Source organism: Drosophila pseudoobscura, chromosome X, assembly GCF_009870125.1.
Source record: "Drosophila pseudoobscura strain MV-25-SWS-2005 chromosome X, UCI_Dpse_MV25, whole genome shotgun sequence".
Classification (NCBI taxonomy): domain Eukaryota; kingdom Metazoa; phylum Arthropoda; class Insecta; order Diptera; family Drosophilidae; genus Drosophila; species Drosophila pseudoobscura.
Window position 1 is genome coordinate 63743646 of NC_046683.1, and position 7239 is coordinate 63750884.

The following is a 7239-nucleotide window of genomic DNA, read 5'->3' on the forward strand; positions in this document are numbered from 1 at the left end:
GGCTGTTAAGCTGCCCCAGTGGTTGTAGGGGTTTTCCTTTTGCCAAGATCTGGGGTTGTACGCGATTTCGGCGATTTTGGGGAGAAAGTCTGCGAGAGAAGTACTCTGATATTTCTTATAGATTGAGCTATGATTTTCATCTGGATAGATACACCTCTTTAGACCCTTTTAACCTTTAGATCTTCATTGAACTCTCTCGTAAATCTTTCATGGGAAATGGATTAATGATGTTTCTACAACCCTCCCATAATTGACTATCTTTGGGATTCTTTCGCCCTAAGAGATCTTTATCTTAAGCTCCCGGAACCTCTACCCTCCTCAAGATCTGCCTCAACCCCCTGAACCTTCTGCCGACCTACTCGAATCATCACCTTCCCAACTATTCCACGTATGACACCCCAAAGATGACATCGAAATACCTTTTGCCTCTCCGCTTTGTTTTGTTTTGTTTTGGGTGTTAATAAGATATCAAATATGCATGTGGCGGCCATTCTACTCGCACTACAAGTATGCCCAAGCCACAAGCCAAAGATTCAAATCCAGACCCAACTCCAAGCCCAAATCCCAGTGCCAGTCCCCCCGCGCTCGAGTCGTCCCTCAGTTCCGATTCCAATACCACGACGAGACCCAGTTCCAAGACTCAGACTTTGGCCCGTGGCCCGTGGCCGGCGCGAGAGTCTCGCTAACGAGGCGCGTTTGAAAATGCAGCATAAGAAAAATAAATAAACCAACAAAACATCAAGAGCATAGACCCCGGAAAACCGAACTTGGGCATACCCTAAGGTGGCAAATACTCCCAAATATTTTGGGCATCACACATTCATTGACTTCGGTCTTCCGTCAGAAATTTGGTTGCCTTTCAGGAATCCGAATAGAAAATTCAGTTTGTTTCACACTTCCGAGAATACAGTTTCGGGTTTCCTTTAAAAAGTTAGTTTTTTTTGTGTATTTTTTGTGTGTTTTATTTTCAAGATTTAATTCCAAATTTTCTTCCTCAGTTCGGCAGTTTTTTACCTCGGTTGGACCCAGGGACACTTTTATTTCATAGATGTCCATGGGCCTTGGTCCTGTGCCCCCTTCAATCATCGTTGGAGGGGACAGTCCCCAAAATGTCCTACTTCAGTTGGACCCAACGACACTTTTATTCGTAGATGTCTATCGTCATCTTCATCGTCATCGCCACTTGGTCTTGTGCCGCCTTCAAACATCGTTGGATGGAACAGTGCTGTACTGTTCCTTCAAAACTCTTAAACAGATCGTCTTCGTGTCCTATTTTATCAAAAACTTAATATATTTTGATACTATCAATAAATATATTTTGTAAAAAAATTGCAAAAAGGCTTGGGAATATTCCGCTGGAATGGGGAATCCCTGATCCCTGCTTTCAAAGAGCCATAGCGTGGGCTAGGGAATAGGGAACGAGCCTGAAAGAATGGTTTTCGGTGGGCTTCTGCGAGGATGAATAGAGTCCTGCTTTCCATAAGACATTTGTCAAAATTTTCACATTTCACAATAAAAACTGACAGCTTTTCCAAAGCTCGTGCCTCTACTTTGAGTTTGATAATATTTTGGTTTCAAAACAGTAACCAAGCAGGAGGAGGGAATGCTCCACTCAGTGCCAGAAGTCCTAATACCCCGTTAAAAGAGTATTTTTAAAAACGGCAGCAGCCGAAAAGTGCGACACAGCCGGCGATCGTCGATCGGCGATGAATGTGCCCTGAAGTTTTGTTTATTTTCGGAGATAAAAAACTAAAAAAAAAAATATAAAAATAATAAATCGACAGCAGCGGCAGGCAGCCGCCACAACCGCCATTTGAGAGGCAGAGCGACTGGGGGAGGGGGAGGGGGGGTGGACAGCTCCATAATAAATGCCCCAAAGCACTCAAAGCTTTTCTTATTCATTTTTTTTCTTCTTTTTTTTTTGCACACAGATACAGATACGGGGGATACATTCGCATTTCTCAGATTTCTTTATTATTCGATTTGATTCGAAAATAATTCAAACGAATTTTTTTTGTTGGGGTCTAGAGCGCGTGCGCGCAGCCGCCGTGCCGTCGAGGCACACTCGAACAAAAGAGCAGAAGCTGGTGGGGGATTTCGTTCAGTGTAGGTTTTCATAAAGCGTAGCACAGTAGCTACACGCTGCTCTGCTCTCCGTACGAGTGTGTGTGTGTGTATCTGTGTGGTGTATGTGTGTGTGTGTGTGTGTGTGTGTGCGGACGATGACGCTGGGTAAAAAAATAATGAATAAAAGAAAACCTGTACACAAAAAACCAGACAAATAAACCAAATACAAAAGCCTTCTCCTCTCGCGGGGTCTGTCCAAGTGTCCGGCTAGTGTCCGCTGTGGTCCGTCCATCCGTCCGCCTGTCCGCCTGTCCGTCGTCTTGGTCTTGGTCTTTGGCTGGGCTTAAGTGCGTGCAGCGTGGCAAACTGGTCCGCCGAGTGAGTGGCTGGCTGTGGCTGTGTGTGCCCCCAGAGTGTGCTGTGTTGCACAGTAGCCGCATGCTGGCAAAAGTTCTCCAGTTGTGCTCCTCCAGCATCCTCCTCCTCGTCTATCCATCGACAACCTGATCACTGCAGTTCTCTCCCTCTCTCTCTCTCTCTCTGTTCTGAATCTCTCTGACTCTTTGAAAGGCTCTCTTCCTTCTGGTGCAACCGAGGCACATTATGGCTAATAGTTGCTTGCCTGCGATGCTGCAAGAGGCGTGGCACAGTGCAGTGCTTTCGGTGCTCGAGTGGAGCTCCTCTGCACTTATTATTATTTTCTGTTTGGGTTCCTTCTTCTGTCTGGGGTCTGCTTCGCTGCTTGGCTGCTTTGCGTTTTTTTTTTCTAGAGAAATCTCCAAAGAACTTTTACTCCGTACGTCCTTTAAGGTCATTAAACGTGCCTGCCACTGAGGAATCTGCGAAGGCACCCATACCCATGACTCATTCGCATTCGAATTCTCTGCCTCTGCGGCGGCTGTCCAGTCCGCAGGCTTAGGCTGATTGGCTTAATCATCGCTCAAGTTCAGCGTCAAAGGTCGCCCCGGAATTTGTGTAAAAATGTTTATGACATATCTTTTTTGAAAAGTGCCAATGCCGACACTCTTTCGTACAAAAGGGTTCAAGCTTTAATTAATTAATCAAATCGACAAGGAATTTTTACTGTTCTGTGAGTCACGGTATCCAACAGATCGTACCGGATCTGGTCAAGAGGTCACATTAATTTCTCCGAAATTATCCCTATCTCTCTTTCTGAATATCAACTTAATTAACTCTTAACTGTAAAGAAAAAAGAAACAACAGACTGAAATACCCCCATAAGAGTGCCCCCCAAAATTGGAATGGGGCGGAAATGATTGCGTATACGGCAATGCCCTCGAGTTTCAGAGGCCCATGCCCCAGGCCTCGGGTCTCGGGCCTCAGGCCTCAATCTCGAAGCCCATCCATGCCCAAAGCCGAAGCCAGACCCTCAGACGAGTACGGAGTAAAGTTAATTCCAAGTCGTATGTAATAATTATGTTGATGGAATATTCATAACAGGAAATCCCTTTTACAGCTCCCCCATCCCACAACCCCCTCTGCGTATCCCGTATCTTCGTGTACGCGAGTGCCAGTGGCAGTGCGCGAGTGCTGTGATTAAAATTACATAGAGTCATGCACAATCAATGCAAATGGGAATGTAAATGTTAAATACAAATAAAAAAAATATTGTACGCAGTCCATTCATAATAGGAATTGTGTTGTTGCTCACTGAATATCAAATTACTCTCTGCTCGAATCGGATGGGATCCGGGGATCGGGGAGCCGGGGATCGGGGATCGGATGGGATCGAACTGAGTGCCGATGTATGGGGGTGGAGGTTACGTTCCATAGAGGAAGTGGAGTGCACTACACTTGAAATTTAAAGCGTTATTTTCGGCTTTGGAAGATCTGAAGATATGATATGGGCAAATGATCAATTAACAATGGACACTAATGGTCGATAGGAAAAGTCGATAGATGTATCGATTGTCATAGATTACCATCGACTATTTCAAATTTACTCTTTGCAAAACACTGAATATTTTATGATCCATAATTTCTATAGCCTTGATGACTTATTACAAAAATTCTTAGCTATCAGCTATTGAAATATCTTGAAATAATGAATTATTTTTTCGATCTGTTAAATCTGCAACTTTTTTGCTTTGCAGCCAGTCAGTTTCTGAGCCCAACCCCAACCCCGAGTCGAGGTGAAAACAATAGTATCTCGTATCTGTTTTGTATGGTTACACATGTACCGATGAGAGAACCGACCCGTGGCCAGGTCTCTGCTGCCTTGCACAGCGGTTATCGCATAAGTATATGCACATCAAATGCGATTTATTTATTAGCACCCCCCACAAAAAACGCCAGCAACCGCCGGCACTAATATTACTATTACTTTATACAATGCCGCTGCCGATGTGGCCGCTGCCGATGCTTATTTGGATAAACATAAAACCCCCAAAGAGCATTAGAGGCCCCCGGCGATCCAATGTTGGATCCGATGGATCCGGCGATCCAACCATGCGAGGGCCACACACACACACACAATCAACAGTTGGAGAGTCCGTCAACGATCCAACATTCTATGGAATACCATGGAATCCTATACCATATACCATCATTCCATCCGCTGGGCCCTCATTCACAAGCATTCGGTGTCCGTCGTCTCCTCCGCTTTTGCCGTTTGCCGTTTGCCTATTTTTGTATGCGTAACGCAATCTATTCATAAAATGAAATTAAATAAAATAAAAAACCAACAGAAAAACAACAGCAGTGGCAGTGGCAGCGGCGGCGGCGGCAACAGCAGAATAAAGAAAAATAAAGAGAAAACAAAAAAAAAAAGAAATACATATTTTCATTTACAAGACCGGAAGAGCACTTCCTCTGATGTGATGTGATGTGAGCGCCTGATGTGCTGTGTGCTGTGTGCTGTGTGCTGGTGGCTGTACCATCAATCGCACCCGCACCCGCCATAAGATAGATATAGCCCCGACCCGACCCGACGACGACAGCGACAGCGACAACGCATTGCCTCATGCCCCATGTTGTTATATCTCTGTGGTTCTGTTCTGTTCTGTTCTGCTATGTTCTGTTTCGAGTCGTATGCTAAATGCCTGCCCTGGCCCGTGTCCGCTTTGAATATGCAACTGTGTGGCACGGGGGGCATCCGAGCTGCCGGTGATTCTACACTCGTCCGCCACTAAATATGTTTAGTTTTGCACTGCGTTGGGTTATCTCCTCTCTGTGTAGCAAACCGCCTCCATCCGCTGTCGGGCGTCCGTCCGTCCGTCCGGCTGTCCGGCTGTCCGTCTGTCGAGTGTCCGTCCGCTCATTGGAAATGCAATGCCATGTGTGTGATTTTTATTGAAGCACATTCAGATATAAAACAAGATTTATGCGAAATGAATATATTCATGTTTGTGCGCCCGCCTCAGCCGATAAGCTACGGATATCGGATATGGCAGTAGATCGGCTTCTTCCACTTATCCATTATCCATATGGAAAAGGAAAAGTTTTCAACTTAGATATGGATGCCCCCAAAAACGATGAACGGTTCTAGCTTTTGAATGGAAATATTTTTCCGGTTTTTACAAATGTTTTGGCATTGGGCTCCCCAAAGCGTCTCCGAGAATCTCCTGAAAGAACCAATCATTAGTTGAGTCAAATCTCAACTCAAAACATATTCTTCGCCCTCAAACACAGCCGCCTCAAAGTTTTGACCATTTTCCACATTTCTTTCCGAATTTAAACACAAAATTTTCCGCCAATCAATGAAAGAAATGGACCGAGAAAATATTTGAAATAACATTTAGCACTAAACTGGCGCCGGTAAATGCCTTCGACCCACACCTCAAGTGCTCATTAAATTGAGGCGGCGTACAGCAGCAGGATTTTTTCGTTTTTTTCGGTGGAAATTCAAATGAAAATCTTTAGTCAGAGAAAAGCAAAAATAAATTCGAATTTGAATTTGAATTTGAAATTGGGGGAACCATGGCCATGGTCCGTTGGATGTATTTACGGCATGCGGTATTTATAGGTTGAACTCAAACAGGTGTAAGCCGTAAAATGGCAAAAACATTGTTTAAATCATTTCATTGTAAACTCCGGGCGAACCCCCCGAGCACACACCAACAGCATTCTGATCAGATACGGTCAGAGGTCTTCTCGGGTCTGCCCTGCTCTTTCCCAATACCCGGTACTCGAAGAGTTCAGGGCTATATTCGTTTTGTGACGGATGTGTGGATGTGTGTAACACGCAGAAGGAACCATCTCCGACCCCATAGAGGGTACTTATTCTTGATCAGCATCAATAGCCGAGTCGATATAGCCTTGTCTGTCCGTCTTGTTTGACGCCTAGTTCTCAGAGCTAAAGCAAGCCAACTCCTGTGATATATGATATATCACTAAGGCCAGTTTGCTCTCCCCAATTTTCCCGCCCTGTGAACAGATAGTATATATTACATTCCAATTAAATAGGTCATTAGATGAAGACGATAAGCGGAGTGCAAGAATTAACATTAGAAAATAACTAGCGGTCGTGGTTAATCTCTTTCTCTCTATGTTTGCTCCATCGCTCATGAAAAGTTCGATTAAAATTGAAAGAGATCCCTTCCCTCCCCGAATTTAACAACAACTCAATACCAAAAGACAGAGAGGCAGCCATGGGTTCCGGGACCAATCAAAAAAATATATTTTATTTAATTAAAAGATTACGTACATAGATATACATATGTACATTGTATATCGACTGAGCGCCAGGTATGAAAGTAGAGCTGCGGCCCCTGCCGCGGCTTATACCGTCCCCCCTCGTATTGTCCGTGCTGGGCTCTGCTCTGTTCTTCTGTTCGATTCTATTTGGTTGTATGTATTTCTGGGGAACGTATCACAGTTCCGCCAGCATCTTTATGGCTGTCAAAAAAGTGTAAACAAAAGTGCAAACAAATTGCTGAGCCAAGAACCGATGATCTTCCAGGAAAATCGACCAAAAAATAAGAGCAGAGCAGCGGCCCAAGAGAGATGGTTATTCAGAGTGCTGCTGATGCCTCGTTCTCATTTATAATTTGTGTAGTTCATCAAAATTTTTTGGCACGCGGCTGCCCCCTTGTGGCGGCATTGTTCTGGTGTTGAGATATCCAGCCAAAGATACAGATACTCTTACACACACACAGATGCAGATACTTTGAAATGCCCATATGATGCTCTTACAGATCGCTGGCTTAATTT

General features: G+C 44.6%; 1 long non-coding RNA gene across 1 annotated transcript; it reads left to right on the forward strand.

Moving 5' to 3' along the window:
- The first annotated feature begins 802 nt into the window (after positions 1–802).
- LOC26533817 (uncharacterized) lies at positions 803–1316 on the forward strand. Its single transcript, XR_001453337.2, has 2 exons — positions 803–930; positions 999–1316. It is a non-coding gene; the product is annotated as an uncharacterized lncRNA (long non-coding RNA).
- The last annotated feature ends 5923 nt before the right edge of the window (positions 1317–7239 follow it).